The 9,708-nt window shown below is 42.5% G+C and overlaps 51 non-coding genes across 51 annotated transcripts; all 51 read left to right on the forward strand.

Moving 5' to 3' along the window:
* Positions 1 to 54: 54 nt before the first annotated feature.
* On the forward strand, positions 55 to 136 carry Trnas-cga (transfer RNA serine (anticodon CGA)). The gene has a single exon. It is a non-coding gene; the product is annotated as a tRNA-Ser (tRNA).
* Positions 137 to 206: 70 nt separating this feature from the next.
* On the forward strand, positions 207 to 288 carry Trnas-cga (transfer RNA serine (anticodon CGA)). The gene has a single exon. It is a non-coding gene; the product is annotated as a tRNA-Ser (tRNA).
* A 70-nt stretch (positions 289 to 358) lies between these two features.
* Positions 359 to 440, forward strand: Trnas-cga (transfer RNA serine (anticodon CGA)). Its single transcript has one exon. It is a non-coding gene; the product is annotated as a tRNA-Ser (tRNA).
* A 70-nt stretch (positions 441 to 510) lies between these two features.
* Trnaf-gaa (transfer RNA phenylalanine (anticodon GAA)) lies at positions 511 to 592 on the forward strand. The gene has a single exon. It is a non-coding gene; the product is annotated as a tRNA-Phe (tRNA).
* A 507-nt stretch (positions 593 to 1,099) lies between these two features.
* Trnas-cga (transfer RNA serine (anticodon CGA)) lies at positions 1,100 to 1,181 on the forward strand. Its single transcript has one exon. It is a non-coding gene; the product is annotated as a tRNA-Ser (tRNA).
* Positions 1,182 to 1,250: 69 nt separating this feature from the next.
* On the forward strand, positions 1,251 to 1,332 carry Trnas-cga (transfer RNA serine (anticodon CGA)). The gene has a single exon. It is a non-coding gene; the product is annotated as a tRNA-Ser (tRNA).
* A 70-nt stretch (positions 1,333 to 1,402) lies between these two features.
* On the forward strand, positions 1,403 to 1,484 carry Trnas-cga (transfer RNA serine (anticodon CGA)). Its single transcript has one exon. It is a non-coding gene; the product is annotated as a tRNA-Ser (tRNA).
* Positions 1,485 to 1,554: 70 nt separating this feature from the next.
* Trnas-cga (transfer RNA serine (anticodon CGA)) lies at positions 1,555 to 1,636 on the forward strand. The gene has a single exon. It is a non-coding gene; the product is annotated as a tRNA-Ser (tRNA).
* A 70-nt stretch (positions 1,637 to 1,706) lies between these two features.
* On the forward strand, positions 1,707 to 1,788 carry Trnas-cga (transfer RNA serine (anticodon CGA)). Its single transcript has one exon. It is a non-coding gene; the product is annotated as a tRNA-Ser (tRNA).
* A 70-nt stretch (positions 1,789 to 1,858) lies between these two features.
* Positions 1,859 to 1,940, forward strand: Trnas-cga (transfer RNA serine (anticodon CGA)). The gene has a single exon. It is a non-coding gene; the product is annotated as a tRNA-Ser (tRNA).
* A 70-nt stretch (positions 1,941 to 2,010) lies between these two features.
* Positions 2,011 to 2,092, forward strand: Trnas-cga (transfer RNA serine (anticodon CGA)). The gene has a single exon. It is a non-coding gene; the product is annotated as a tRNA-Ser (tRNA).
* A 70-nt stretch (positions 2,093 to 2,162) lies between these two features.
* Positions 2,163 to 2,243, forward strand: Trnas-cga (transfer RNA serine (anticodon CGA)). The gene has a single exon. It is a non-coding gene; the product is annotated as a tRNA-Ser (tRNA).
* Positions 2,244 to 2,313: 70 nt separating this feature from the next.
* Positions 2,314 to 2,395, forward strand: Trnas-cga (transfer RNA serine (anticodon CGA)). The gene has a single exon. It is a non-coding gene; the product is annotated as a tRNA-Ser (tRNA).
* A 70-nt stretch (positions 2,396 to 2,465) lies between these two features.
* Trnas-uga (transfer RNA serine (anticodon UGA)) lies at positions 2,466 to 2,547 on the forward strand. Its single transcript has one exon. It is a non-coding gene; the product is annotated as a tRNA-Ser (tRNA).
* Positions 2,548 to 2,617: 70 nt separating this feature from the next.
* On the forward strand, positions 2,618 to 2,699 carry Trnas-cga (transfer RNA serine (anticodon CGA)). Its single transcript has one exon. It is a non-coding gene; the product is annotated as a tRNA-Ser (tRNA).
* Positions 2,700 to 2,769: 70 nt separating this feature from the next.
* On the forward strand, positions 2,770 to 2,851 carry Trnas-cga (transfer RNA serine (anticodon CGA)). Its single transcript has one exon. It is a non-coding gene; the product is annotated as a tRNA-Ser (tRNA).
* A 70-nt stretch (positions 2,852 to 2,921) lies between these two features.
* On the forward strand, positions 2,922 to 3,003 carry Trnas-cga (transfer RNA serine (anticodon CGA)). Its single transcript has one exon. It is a non-coding gene; the product is annotated as a tRNA-Ser (tRNA).
* A 70-nt stretch (positions 3,004 to 3,073) lies between these two features.
* Positions 3,074 to 3,155, forward strand: Trnas-cga (transfer RNA serine (anticodon CGA)). The gene has a single exon. It is a non-coding gene; the product is annotated as a tRNA-Ser (tRNA).
* Positions 3,156 to 3,225: 70 nt separating this feature from the next.
* Positions 3,226 to 3,307, forward strand: Trnal-caa (transfer RNA leucine (anticodon CAA)). The gene has a single exon. It is a non-coding gene; the product is annotated as a tRNA-Leu (tRNA).
* Positions 3,308 to 3,529: 222 nt separating this feature from the next.
* Positions 3,530 to 3,611, forward strand: Trnas-cga (transfer RNA serine (anticodon CGA)). The gene has a single exon. It is a non-coding gene; the product is annotated as a tRNA-Ser (tRNA).
* A 222-nt stretch (positions 3,612 to 3,833) lies between these two features.
* On the forward strand, positions 3,834 to 3,915 carry Trnas-aga (transfer RNA serine (anticodon AGA)). The gene has a single exon. It is a non-coding gene; the product is annotated as a tRNA-Ser (tRNA).
* A 70-nt stretch (positions 3,916 to 3,985) lies between these two features.
* Trnas-cga (transfer RNA serine (anticodon CGA)) lies at positions 3,986 to 4,067 on the forward strand. The gene has a single exon. It is a non-coding gene; the product is annotated as a tRNA-Ser (tRNA).
* Positions 4,068 to 4,441: 374 nt separating this feature from the next.
* Positions 4,442 to 4,523, forward strand: Trnas-cga (transfer RNA serine (anticodon CGA)). The gene has a single exon. It is a non-coding gene; the product is annotated as a tRNA-Ser (tRNA).
* A 70-nt stretch (positions 4,524 to 4,593) lies between these two features.
* Positions 4,594 to 4,675, forward strand: Trnas-cga (transfer RNA serine (anticodon CGA)). Its single transcript has one exon. It is a non-coding gene; the product is annotated as a tRNA-Ser (tRNA).
* A 70-nt stretch (positions 4,676 to 4,745) lies between these two features.
* Trnas-cga (transfer RNA serine (anticodon CGA)) lies at positions 4,746 to 4,827 on the forward strand. Its single transcript has one exon. It is a non-coding gene; the product is annotated as a tRNA-Ser (tRNA).
* A 70-nt stretch (positions 4,828 to 4,897) lies between these two features.
* Positions 4,898 to 4,979, forward strand: Trnas-cga (transfer RNA serine (anticodon CGA)). Its single transcript has one exon. It is a non-coding gene; the product is annotated as a tRNA-Ser (tRNA).
* A 70-nt stretch (positions 4,980 to 5,049) lies between these two features.
* On the forward strand, positions 5,050 to 5,131 carry Trnas-cga (transfer RNA serine (anticodon CGA)). The gene has a single exon. It is a non-coding gene; the product is annotated as a tRNA-Ser (tRNA).
* A 70-nt stretch (positions 5,132 to 5,201) lies between these two features.
* Positions 5,202 to 5,283, forward strand: Trnas-cga (transfer RNA serine (anticodon CGA)). Its single transcript has one exon. It is a non-coding gene; the product is annotated as a tRNA-Ser (tRNA).
* A 222-nt stretch (positions 5,284 to 5,505) lies between these two features.
* Trnas-cga (transfer RNA serine (anticodon CGA)) lies at positions 5,506 to 5,587 on the forward strand. Its single transcript has one exon. It is a non-coding gene; the product is annotated as a tRNA-Ser (tRNA).
* A 70-nt stretch (positions 5,588 to 5,657) lies between these two features.
* Trnas-cga (transfer RNA serine (anticodon CGA)) lies at positions 5,658 to 5,739 on the forward strand. Its single transcript has one exon. It is a non-coding gene; the product is annotated as a tRNA-Ser (tRNA).
* A 70-nt stretch (positions 5,740 to 5,809) lies between these two features.
* Trnas-cga (transfer RNA serine (anticodon CGA)) lies at positions 5,810 to 5,891 on the forward strand. The gene has a single exon. It is a non-coding gene; the product is annotated as a tRNA-Ser (tRNA).
* Positions 5,892 to 5,961: 70 nt separating this feature from the next.
* Trnas-cga (transfer RNA serine (anticodon CGA)) lies at positions 5,962 to 6,043 on the forward strand. Its single transcript has one exon. It is a non-coding gene; the product is annotated as a tRNA-Ser (tRNA).
* A 70-nt stretch (positions 6,044 to 6,113) lies between these two features.
* On the forward strand, positions 6,114 to 6,195 carry Trnas-cga (transfer RNA serine (anticodon CGA)). Its single transcript has one exon. It is a non-coding gene; the product is annotated as a tRNA-Ser (tRNA).
* Positions 6,196 to 6,259: 64 nt separating this feature from the next.
* Positions 6,260 to 6,347, forward strand: Trnas-cga (transfer RNA serine (anticodon CGA)). Its single transcript has one exon. It is a non-coding gene; the product is annotated as a tRNA-Ser (tRNA).
* Positions 6,348 to 6,417: 70 nt separating this feature from the next.
* Positions 6,418 to 6,499, forward strand: Trnas-cga (transfer RNA serine (anticodon CGA)). The gene has a single exon. It is a non-coding gene; the product is annotated as a tRNA-Ser (tRNA).
* Positions 6,500 to 6,569: 70 nt separating this feature from the next.
* On the forward strand, positions 6,570 to 6,651 carry Trnas-cga (transfer RNA serine (anticodon CGA)). The gene has a single exon. It is a non-coding gene; the product is annotated as a tRNA-Ser (tRNA).
* A 69-nt stretch (positions 6,652 to 6,720) lies between these two features.
* Trnas-cga (transfer RNA serine (anticodon CGA)) lies at positions 6,721 to 6,802 on the forward strand. Its single transcript has one exon. It is a non-coding gene; the product is annotated as a tRNA-Ser (tRNA).
* A 70-nt stretch (positions 6,803 to 6,872) lies between these two features.
* On the forward strand, positions 6,873 to 6,954 carry Trnas-cga (transfer RNA serine (anticodon CGA)). The gene has a single exon. It is a non-coding gene; the product is annotated as a tRNA-Ser (tRNA).
* A 70-nt stretch (positions 6,955 to 7,024) lies between these two features.
* On the forward strand, positions 7,025 to 7,106 carry Trnas-cga (transfer RNA serine (anticodon CGA)). The gene has a single exon. It is a non-coding gene; the product is annotated as a tRNA-Ser (tRNA).
* Positions 7,107 to 7,480: 374 nt separating this feature from the next.
* On the forward strand, positions 7,481 to 7,562 carry Trnas-cga (transfer RNA serine (anticodon CGA)). The gene has a single exon. It is a non-coding gene; the product is annotated as a tRNA-Ser (tRNA).
* Positions 7,563 to 7,632: 70 nt separating this feature from the next.
* Trnas-cga (transfer RNA serine (anticodon CGA)) lies at positions 7,633 to 7,714 on the forward strand. Its single transcript has one exon. It is a non-coding gene; the product is annotated as a tRNA-Ser (tRNA).
* A 222-nt stretch (positions 7,715 to 7,936) lies between these two features.
* On the forward strand, positions 7,937 to 8,018 carry Trnas-cga (transfer RNA serine (anticodon CGA)). The gene has a single exon. It is a non-coding gene; the product is annotated as a tRNA-Ser (tRNA).
* A 70-nt stretch (positions 8,019 to 8,088) lies between these two features.
* Trnas-cga (transfer RNA serine (anticodon CGA)) lies at positions 8,089 to 8,170 on the forward strand. The gene has a single exon. It is a non-coding gene; the product is annotated as a tRNA-Ser (tRNA).
* Positions 8,171 to 8,240: 70 nt separating this feature from the next.
* Trnas-cga (transfer RNA serine (anticodon CGA)) lies at positions 8,241 to 8,322 on the forward strand. Its single transcript has one exon. It is a non-coding gene; the product is annotated as a tRNA-Ser (tRNA).
* A 60-nt stretch (positions 8,323 to 8,382) lies between these two features.
* Positions 8,383 to 8,464, forward strand: Trnas-cga (transfer RNA serine (anticodon CGA)). The gene has a single exon. It is a non-coding gene; the product is annotated as a tRNA-Ser (tRNA).
* Positions 8,465 to 8,524: 60 nt separating this feature from the next.
* Trnas-cga (transfer RNA serine (anticodon CGA)) lies at positions 8,525 to 8,606 on the forward strand. Its single transcript has one exon. It is a non-coding gene; the product is annotated as a tRNA-Ser (tRNA).
* Positions 8,607 to 8,962: 356 nt separating this feature from the next.
* Positions 8,963 to 9,044, forward strand: Trnas-cga (transfer RNA serine (anticodon CGA)). The gene has a single exon. It is a non-coding gene; the product is annotated as a tRNA-Ser (tRNA).
* A 70-nt stretch (positions 9,045 to 9,114) lies between these two features.
* On the forward strand, positions 9,115 to 9,196 carry Trnas-cga (transfer RNA serine (anticodon CGA)). Its single transcript has one exon. It is a non-coding gene; the product is annotated as a tRNA-Ser (tRNA).
* Positions 9,197 to 9,266: 70 nt separating this feature from the next.
* On the forward strand, positions 9,267 to 9,348 carry Trnas-cga (transfer RNA serine (anticodon CGA)). The gene has a single exon. It is a non-coding gene; the product is annotated as a tRNA-Ser (tRNA).
* Positions 9,349 to 9,418: 70 nt separating this feature from the next.
* Trnas-cga (transfer RNA serine (anticodon CGA)) lies at positions 9,419 to 9,500 on the forward strand. Its single transcript has one exon. It is a non-coding gene; the product is annotated as a tRNA-Ser (tRNA).
* Positions 9,501 to 9,570: 70 nt separating this feature from the next.
* Positions 9,571 to 9,652, forward strand: Trnas-cga (transfer RNA serine (anticodon CGA)). The gene has a single exon. It is a non-coding gene; the product is annotated as a tRNA-Ser (tRNA).
* The last annotated feature ends 56 nt before the right edge of the window (positions 9,653 to 9,708 follow it).

A 9,708-nucleotide genomic window follows, 5' to 3' on the forward strand; every position in this document is an offset into this window, starting at 1 on the left:
CTTTGGTAATTAATATACACTAAACTCAAATGTTTATTTTGATGTGCGACAGCAGCTGCGATGGCCGAGTGGTTAAGGCGTTGGACTCGACATCCAATGGGCAATGCCCGCACAGGTGCGAATCCTGTTCGTAGCGATTTACTTTTATAAACTTTGGTAATAAAAATACACTAACGCTCAAAAGTTTGTTTTGATGTGCGACAGCAGCTGCGATGGCCGAGTGGTTAAGGCGTTGGACTCGAAATCCAATGGGCAACGCCCGCACAGATTCGAATCCTGTTCGTAACGACTTACTTTTATAAACTTTGGTAATTAATTTACACTAACGCTCAAATGTTTATTTTGATGTGCGACAGCAGCTGCGATGGCCGAGTGGTTGAGGCGTTGGACTCGAAATCCAATGGGCAATGCCTGCACAGGTTCGAATCCTGGTCGTAGCGATTTACTTTTATAAACTTTGGTAATTAAAATACGCTAACGCTCAAAAGTTTATGTTGATGTGCGACAGCAGCTGCGATGGCCGAGTGGTTAAGGCGTTGGACTGAAAATCCAATGGGCAATGCCCGAACAGGTTCGAATCCTGTTCGTAGCGATTTACTTTTATAAACTTTGGTAATTAATATACACTAACGCTCAAATGTGTATTTTGATGTGCGAGAGCAGCTGCGATGGCCGAGTGGTTAATGCATTTGACTCGAAATCCAATGGGCAATCCTGTTCGTAGCGATTTACTTTTATAAACTTTGGTAATTAATATACACTAATACTCTCAAGTTTATTTTGACATGCGACGGCAGCTGCGATGGGCGAGTGGTTATGGCGTGGGAGTCGAAGTACAATGGGGAATACGCTCACAGGTTCGCATCCTGTTCGTAGCGATTTACTTTTATAAATTTTGGCAATTAATATACACTAATCGTCTCATGTTTATTTTGATATGCAACAGTAGGTACGATGGCACAGTGGTTTAGGCGTTGGACTCGAAATCCGATGGGCAATGCCCGAACAGGTTCGAATCCTCTTCGTCGCAACGTATTTTATAAGCTTTGTTAATTAATAAATACTAATGCTCACATGTTAATTTTGATATGCGACAGTAGCTACGATGGCCGAGTGGTTAAGGCATTGGACTCGAAATCCAATGGGCAATGCCCGCACAGGTTCGAATCCTGTTCGTAGCGATTTACTTTTATAAACTTTGGTAATTAATATACACTAAACTCAAATGTTTATTTTGATGTGCGACAGCAGCTGCGATGGCCGAGTGGTTAAGGCGTTGGACTCGAAATCCAATGGGCAATGCCCGCACAGGTTGGAATCCTGTTCGTAGCGATTTACTTTTATAAACTTTGGTAATTAATATACACTAACGCTCAAATGTTTATTTTGATGGTCGACAGCAGCTGCGATGGCCGAGTGGTTAAGGCGTTGGACTCGAAATCCAATGGGCAATGCCAGCACAGGTTCGAATCCTGTACGTAGCGATTTACTTTTATTAACTTTGATAATTAATATACACTAACGCTCAAATGTTTATTTTGATGTGCGACAGCAGCTGCGGTGGCCGAGTGGTTAAGGCGTTGGACTCGACATCCAATGGGCAATGCCCGCACAGGTTCGAATCCTGTTCGTAGCGATTTACTTTTATAAACTTTGGTAATTAATATACACTAACGCTCAAATGTTTTCTTTGATGTGCGACAGCAGCTGCGATGGCCGAGTGGTTAAGGCGTTGGACTCGAAATCCAATGGGCAATGCCCGCACAGGTTGGAATGCTGTTCGTAGCGATTTACTTTTATAAACTTTAGTAATTAAAATACACTAACGCTCACAAATGTATTTTGATGTGCGACAGAAGCTGCGATGGCCGAGTGGTTAAGGCGTTGGACTCGAAATCCAATGGGCAATGCCAGCACAGGTTCGAATCCTGTACGTAGCGATTTACTTTTATTAACTTTGATAATTAATATACACTAACGCTCAAATGTTTATTTTGATGTGCGACAGCAGCTGCTGTGGCCGAGTGGTTAAGGCGTTGGACTCGAAATTCAATGGGCAATGCCCGCACAGGTTCGAATCCTGTTCGTAGCGATTTACTTTTATAAACTTTGGTAATTAATATACACTAACGCTCAAATGTTTATTTTGATGTGTGACAGCAGCTGCGATGGCCGAGTGGTTAAGGCGTTGGACTCGAAATCCAATGGCAATGCCCGCACAGGTTCGAATCTTGTTCGCAGCGATTTACTTGTATAAACTTTGGTAATTAATATATACTAACGCTCAAATGTTTATTTTGATGTGCGACAGCAGCTGCGATGGTCGAGTGGTTAAGGCGTTGGACTCGAAATCCAATGGGCAATGCCCGCACAGTTTTGACTCCTGTTCGTAGTGATTTACTTTTATAAACTTTGGTAATTAATATACACTAACGCCCAAATGTTTATTTTGATGTGCGACAGCAGCTGCGATGGCCGAGTGGTTAAGGCGTTGGACTTGAAATCCAATGGGCAATGCCAGCACAGATTCGAATCCTGTTCGTAGCGATTTACTTTTATAAACTTTGGTAATTAATATACACTAACGCTCAAATGTTTATTTTGATGTGCGACAGCAGCTGCGATGGCCGAGTGGTTAAGGCGTTGGAGTCGAAATCCAATGAGCAATGCCCGCACAGGTTCGAATCGTGTTCGTAGCGATTTACTTTTATAAACTTTGGTAATTAATATACACTAACGCTCAAATGTTTATTTTGATGTGGTACAGCAGCTGCGATGGCCGAGTGGTTAAGGCGTTGGACTCGAAATCCAATGGGCAATGCCCGCACAGGTTCGAATCCTGTTCGTAGCGATTTACTTTTATAAAATTTGGTAATTAATATACACTGACGCTCAAATGTTTATTTTGATGTGCGACAGCAGCTGCCATGGCCGAGTGGTTAAAGCTTTGGACTCGAAATCCAATGGGCAATGCCCGCACAGGTTCGAATCCTGTTCGTAGCGATTTACTTTTACAAACTTTGGTAATAAATATACACTAACGCTCAAATGTTTATTTTGATGTGCGACAGCAGCTGCGATGGCCGAGTGGTTAAGGCTTTGGACTCGAAATCCAATGGGCAATGCCCGCACAGGTTCGAATCCTGTTCGTAGCGATTTACGTTTATAAACTTTGGTAATTAATATACACTAACGCTCAAATGTTTATTTTGATGTGCGACAGCAGCTGCGATGGCCGAGTGGTTAAGGCGTTGGACTCAAAATCCAATGGGCAATGCCCGAACAGGTTCGAATCTTGTTCGTAGCGATTTACTTTTATAAACTTTGTTAATTAATATACACTAACGCTCAAATGTTTATTTTGATGTGCGACAACCGCTGCGATGGCCGAGTAGTTAAGGCGTTGGACTCGAACTCCAATAGGCAATGCCATCACAGGTTGAAATGGTGTTCGTAGCGATTTACTTTTATAAACTTTGGTAATTAATATACACTAACGCTGAAATGTTTATTTTGATGTGCGACAGCAGCTGTGATGGCCGAGTGGTTAAGGCGTTGGACTCGAAAACCAATGGGCAATGCCCGCACAGGTTCGAATCCTGTTCGTAGCGATTTACTTTTATAAACTTTGGTAATTAATATACACTAACACTCAAATGTTTATTTTGATGTACGAAAGCAGCTGCTATGGCCGAGTGGTTAAGGTGTTGGACTCGATATCACATGGGCAATGCCCGCAGAGGTTCGAATCCTGTTCGTAGCGATTTACTTTTATAAACTTTGGTAATTAATATACACTAACGCTCAAATGTTTATTTTGATGTGCGACAGCAGCTGCGATGGGCGAGTGGTTAAGGCGTTGGACTAGAAATCCAATGCCCAATACCCGCATAGGTTCGAATCCTGTTCGTAGCGATTTACTTTTATAAATTTTGGTAATTAATATACACTAACGCTCAAATGTTTATTTTTATGTGCGACAGCAGCTGCGATGGCCGAGTGGTTAAGGCGTTGGACTCGAAATCCAATGGGCAATGCCCGAACAGGTTCGAATCCTGTTCGTAGCGATTTACTTTTATAAACTTTGGTAATGAATATACACTAAAGCTCAAATGTTTATTTTGATGTGCGACAGCAGCTGCGATGGCCGAGTGGTTAAGGCGTTGGACTCGAAATCACATGGGCAATCCCCGAACAGGTTCGAATCCTCTTCGTCGCAATTTACTTTAATAAGCTTTGGTAATTAATATACACTAACGCTCAAATGTTTATTTTGATGTGCGACAGCAGCTGCGATGGCCGAGTGGTTAAGGCGTTGGACCCGAAGACCAATGGGCAATGCCCACACAGGTTCGAATCCTGTTCGTAGCGATGTAGTTTTATAAACTTTGGCAATTAATATACACGAATCCTATCATGTTTATTTTGATATGCGACAGTAGCTGCGATGGCCGAGTGGTTAAGGCGTTGGACTCGAAATCCAATGGGCAATGCCCGCACAGGTTCGAATCCTGTTCGTAGCGATTTACTTTTATAAACTTTGGCAATTAATATACACTAATTCTCTCATGTTTATTTAGGTAAGCGATAGTAGCTACGATGGCCGAGTGGTTAAGGCTTTGGACTCGAAATCCAATGGGCAATGCCCGCACAGGTTCACCTCCTGTTCGTAGCGATTTACTTTTATAAACTTTGGTAATTAATATACACTAACGCTCAAATGTTTATTTTGATGTGCGACAGCAGCTGCGATGGCCGAGTTGTTAAGGCGTTGGACTCGAAATCCAATGGGCAATGCTTGCACAGGTTCGAATCCCGTTCGTAGCGATTTAGTTTAATAAAATTTGGTAATTAATATACAGTAACGCTCAAATGTTTATTGTGATGTGAGACAGCAGCTGCGATGGCCGAGTGGTTAAGGCGTTGGACTCGAAATCCAATGGGCAATGCCCGCACAGGTTCGAATCCTGTTCGTAGCGATTTACTTTTATAAACTTTGGTGATTAATATACAATAACGCTCAAATGTTTATTTTGATGTACGACAGCAGCTGCGATGGCCGAGTGGTTAAGGCGTTGGACTCGAAATCACATGGGCAATGCCCGAATAGGTTCAACTCCTGTTCGTAGCGATTTACTTTTATAAACTTTGGTAATTAATATACACTAAAGCTCAAATGTTTATTTTGATGTGCGACAGCAGCTGCGATGGCCGAGTGGTTAAGGCGTTGGACTCGAAATCACATGGGCAATGCCCGCACAGGTTCGAATCCTGTTCGTAGCGATTTACTTTTATAAACTTTGGTAATTAATATACACTAAAGCTCAAATGTTTATTTTGATGTGCGACAGCAGCTGCGATGGCCGAGTGGTTAAGGCGTTGCACTCGATATCACATGGGCAATGCCCGCAGAGGTTCGAATCCTGTTCGTAGCGATTTACTTTTATAAACTTTGGTAATTAATATACACTAACGCTCAAATGTTTATTTTGATGTGCGACAGCAGCTGCGATGGCCGAGTGGTTAAGGCGTTGGACTCGAAATCCAATGAGCAATGCCCGCACAGGTTCGAATCCTGTTCGTAGCGATTTACTTTTATAAACTTTGGTAATTAATATACACTAACGCTCAAATGTTTATTTTGATGTGCGACAGCAGCTGCGATGGCCGAGTGGTTAAGGCGTTGGACTCGAAATCCAATGGGCAATACCCGCACAGGTTCGAATCCTGTTCGTAGCGATTTACTTTTATAAACTTTGGTAATTAATATACACTAAAGCTCAAATTTTTATTTTGGCGTGCGACAGCAGCTGCGATGGCCGAGTGGTTAAGGCGTTGGACTCGAAATCACATGGGCAATTCCCGCACAGGTTCGAATCCTGTTCGTAGCGATTTACTTTTATAAACTTTAGTAATTAATGTACACTTACGCTCAAATGTTTATTTTGATGTGTGAGAGCAGCTGCGATGGCCGAGTGGTTAAGGCGTTGGACTCGAAATCCAATGGGCAATGCCCGCACAGGTTCGAATCCTGTTCGTAGCGATTTACTTTTATAAACTTTGGTAAGGAATATACACTTATTCTGTCATGTTTATTTAGGTGTGCGGCAGTAGCTGCGATGGCCGAGTGGTTAAGGCGTTGGACTCGAAATCCAATGGGCAATGCCCGCACAGGTTCGAATCCAGTTCGTACCGATTTACTTTTAACAACTTTGGTAATTAATATACACTTATGCTAAAATGTTTATTTTGATGTGCGGCAGTACCTGCGATGGCCGAGTGGTTAAGGCGTTGGACTCGAAATCCAGTGGGCAATGCCCGCATAGGTTCGAATCCTGTTCGTTGCGATTTACTTTTATAAACTTTGGAAATTAATATACACTAACGCTCAAATGTTTATTTTGATGTACGAAAGCAGCTGCGATGGCCGAGTGGTTAAGGCGTTGGACTCGACATCCAATGGGCAATGGTCCATCAGGTTCGAATCCTGGTCGTAGCGATTTACTTTTATATACTGTGGTAATTAATATACACTAATTCTTTCATGTTTATTTAGGTTTGCAACAGTGGCTGCGATGGCCGAGTGGTTAAGGCGTTGGACTCGAAATCCAATGGGTAATGCCCGCACAGGTTCGAATCCTGTTCGTAGCGATTTACTTTTATAAACTTTGGTTATTAATATACACTACTGCTCAAATGTTTATTTTGTGTACGACTGCAGCTGCGATGGCCGAGTGGTTAAGGCGTTGGATTCGAAATCCAATGGGCAATGCGCGCACAGGTTCACATCCTGTTCGTAGCTATTTACTTTTATAAACTTTGGTAATTAATATACACTAATGCTCTCATGTTTATTTAGATATGCGACAGTAGCTGCGATGGCCGAGTGGTTAAGGCTTTGGACTCGAAATCCAATGGGCCATGCCCGTACAGGGTTGAATCCTGTTCGCAGCTATTTACTTTTACAAACTTAGGTAATTAGTATACACTAATGCTCTCATGTTTATGTTGATAAGCGACAGTAGCTGAGATGGCCGAGTGGTTAAGGTGTTGGACTCGAAATCCAATGGGCAATACCCGCACAGGATAAAATCCTGTTCGTAGCGATTTACTTTTATAAACTTTGGAAATTAATATACACTAATGCTCTCATGTTTATTTAGATACGCGACAGCAGCTGCGATGTACGAGTTGTTCAGGCGTTGGACTCGTAATCTAATGGGCAATGCCCGAACAGGTTCGTATCCTCTTCGTCGCAATTTACTTTTATAAGCTTTGGTAATTAATATACACTAACGCTGAAATGTTTATTTTGATGTGCGACAGCAGCTGCGATGGCCGAGTCGTTAAGGCGTTGGACCCGAAGACCAATGGGCAATGCCCACACAGGTTCGACCCCTGTTCGTAGCGATGTAGTTTTATAAACTTTGGCAATTAATATACACTAATTCTCTCATGTTTATTTAGGTAAGCGATAGTAGCTACGATGGCCGAGTGGTTAAGGCTTTGGACTCGAAATCCAATGGGCAATGCCCGCACAGATTCGAATCCTGTTCGTAGCGATTTACTTGTATAAACTTTGGTAATTAATATACACTAACGCTCAAATGTTTATTTTGATGTGCGACAGCAGCTGCGATGGCCGAGTTGTTAATGCGTTGGACTCGAAATCCAATGGGCAATGCTTGCACAGGTTCGAATCCCGTTCGTAGCGATTTACTTTCATAAACTTTGGTAATTAATATACACTAACGCTCAAATGTTTATTTTGATGTGCGACAGCAGCTGCGATGGCCGCGTGGTTAAGGCTTTGGACTCGAAATCACATGGGCAATGCCCGCACAGGTGCGAATCCTGTTCGTAGCGATTTACTTTTATAAACTTTGGTAATTAAAATACACTAACGCTCAAAAGTTTATGTTGATGTGCGACAGCAGCTGCCATGGCCGAGTGGTTAAGGCGTTGGACTCGAAATCCAATGGGCAATGCCCGAACAGGTTCGAATCCTGTTCGTAGCGATTTACTTTTATAAACTTTGGTAATTAATATACACTAACGCTCAAATGTTTATTTTGATGTGCGACAGCAGCTGCGATGGCCGAGTGGTTAAGGCGTTGGACTCGAAATCCAATGGGCAATGCCCGCACAGGTTCGAATGCTGTTCGTAGCGATTTACTTTTATAAATTTTGGTAATTAATATACACTAACGCTCAAAAGTTTATGTTGATGTGCGACAGCAGCTGCGATGGCCGAGTGGTTAAGGCGTTGAACTCGAAATCCAATGGACAATGCCCGCACAGGTTCGAATCCTGTTCGTAGCGATTTACTTTGGTAATTAATATACACTAACGCTCAAATGTTTATTTTGATGTTCGACAGCAGCTGCGATGGCCGAGTGGTTAAGGCGTTGGAGTCGAAATCCAATGGACAATGCCCGCACAGGTTCGAATCCTGTTCGTAGCGATTTACTTTGGTAATTAATGTACACTAACGCTCAAATGTTTATTTTGATGTTCGACAGCAGCTGCGATGGCCGAGTGGTTAAGGCGTTGGAGTCGAAATCCAATGGGCAATGCCCGCACAGGTTCGAATCCTGTTCGTAGCGATTTACTTTTATAAACTTTGGTAATTAATATACACTAATGCTCAAATGTTTATTTTGGTGTGCGACAGCAGCTGCGATGGCCGAGTGGTTAATGCATTTGACTCGAAATCCAATGGGCAATCCTGTTCGTAGCGATTTACTTTTATAAACATTGGTAATTAATATACACTAATACTCTCAAGTTTATTTTGACATGCGACGGCAGCTGCGATGGGCGAGTGGTTAAGGCGTTGGAGTCGAAGTACAATGGGGAATACGCTCACAGGTTCGAATCCTGTTCGTAGCGATTTAGTTTTATAAACTTTGGCAATTAATATACACGAATCCTATCATGTTTATTTTGATATCCGACAGCAGCTGCGATGGCCGAGTGGTAAAGGCGTTGGCCTCGAAATCCAATGGGCAATGCCCGCACAGGTTCGAATCCTGTTCGTAGCGATTTACTTTTATAAACTTTGGTAATTAATATACTCTAAAGCTCAAATGTTTATTTTGGCGTGCGACAGCAGCTGCGATGGCCGAGTGGTTAAGGCGTTGGACTCGAAATCCAATGGGCAATGCCCGCACAGGTTCGAATCCTGTTCGTAGCGATTTACTTTTATAAACTTTAGTAATTAATGTACACTAACGCTCAAATGTTTATTTTGATGTGCGAGAGCAGCTGCGATGGCCGAGTGGTTAAGGCGTTGGAGTCGAAATCCAATGGGCAATACCCGCACAGGTTCGAATCCTGTTCGTAGCGATTTACTTTTATAAACTTTGGTAATTAATATACAATAACGCTCGAATGTTTACTTTGATGTGCGACAGCAGCTGCGATGGCCGAGTGGTTAAGGCGTTGGAGCCGAAATCCAATGGGCAATGCCCGCACAGGTTCGAATCCTGTTCGTAGCGATTTACTTTTATCAACTTTGGTAATTAATATACACTAACGCTCAAAAGTTAATTTTGATGTGCGACAGCAGCTGCGATGGCCGAGTGGTTAAGGCGTTGGACTCGAAATCACATGGGCAATGGTCGCACAGGTTCGAATCCTGTTCGTAACGATTTACTTTTATAAACTTTGGTAATTAATATGCACTAACGCTCAAATGTTTATTTT

Source organism: Euprymna scolopes, chromosome 15 (genome assembly GCF_053919585.1).
Source record: "Euprymna scolopes isolate OS-2025 chromosome 15, ASM5391958v1, whole genome shotgun sequence".
Taxonomy (NCBI): Eukaryota; Metazoa; Mollusca; class Cephalopoda; order Sepiida; family Sepiolidae; genus Euprymna; species Euprymna scolopes.